Here is a 992-nt window from a genome sequence, read left to right as displayed (position 1 = left end):
AGAATGTGTCTACCTCTAGACTCTTATCCTATATAAGCCCTACCATTTCAGCAAATTCGCTGTCGTTGCAGCCATCATTTGGGGAGAGACCACTTACAAAGAGTGCGAACGATACCATTACTACGCCGAGTATGCAAGAATGCGATTCAGCTAAATATCATTGTCCTTGCGGGGGTACTTCGCGACGCTGTGAGTCACTCCCCTAGCAACATGAACAGGGTGGCGATTCTCATGGGGAGAGCTGAGATGCTCTACATCTTTCAGACAGTGTGTCCGAGTGGTTAAGGAAGTGGACTCGAAATCCACTAGGCTATGCCTGCGCAGGTTCGAATCCTGCCGCTGTCGTATGTCTGATGGCGTATGGGTTTTCAAGACATCTGAGCAGTCTTGCTTCCGAATCCTCATAGCGACTCTGATGGACATTATGAACGAGTAGGATGCGAACGAGCTGATGCGCATGACGTTTGCGGAACATTGATAAGAATTGATGTATATCCCAAAAAATGTATCTACCTCTAGACTCTTATCCTATATAAGCCCTACCATTTCAGCGAATTCGCTGTCGTTGCAGCCATCATTTGGGAAGAGACCTCTTACGAAGAGTGCGAACGATACCATTACTACGCCGACGTTCTTGTCAAAGCGCTGGGCTACGTATGCGAGAATGCGAGTCAGCTAAATATCATCGTCCTTGCTGAGGTGCTCCGCGATGCTGTGAGCCACTCCCCTAGCAACATAAACAGGGTGGCGATTCTCATGGGCAGAGATGAGATCCTCTGCGTCTTCCAGACAGCGTGTCCGAGTGGTTAAGGAGGTGGACTCGAAATCCACTAGGCTATGCCTGCGCAGGTTCGAATCCTGCCGCTGTCGTATGTCTGATGCCGTTTGGGTTTTCAAGACATCTGAGCAGCCTCGCCTTCGAATCCTTATAGCGATTCTGATGACATTAGGAATAAGTAGGTTGCGATTAACCAAAGCGCATGACATTTGAG

General features: G+C 48.7%; 2 non-coding genes across 2 annotated transcripts; both read left to right on the top strand.

Moving 5' to 3' along the window:
- The first annotated feature begins 263 nt into the window (after nucleotides 1-263).
- Nucleotides 264-345, top strand: Pmar_PMAR015819. Its single transcript has one exon. It is a non-coding gene; the product is annotated as a tRNA-Ser (tRNA).
- Nucleotides 346-788: 443 nt separating this feature from the next.
- Nucleotides 789-870, top strand: Pmar_PMAR015818. The gene has a single exon. It is a non-coding gene; the product is annotated as a tRNA-Ser (tRNA).
- Nucleotides 871-992: the final 122 nt, after the last annotated feature.

This window comes from Perkinsus marinus (assembly GCF_000006405.1).
Source record: "Perkinsus marinus ATCC 50983 genomic scaffold scf_1104296959068, whole genome shotgun sequence".
Lineage (NCBI taxonomy): Eukaryota > Perkinsozoa > Perkinsida > Perkinsidae > Perkinsus > Perkinsus marinus.
This window is presented reverse-complemented; position numbering and strand designations above follow the sequence as displayed.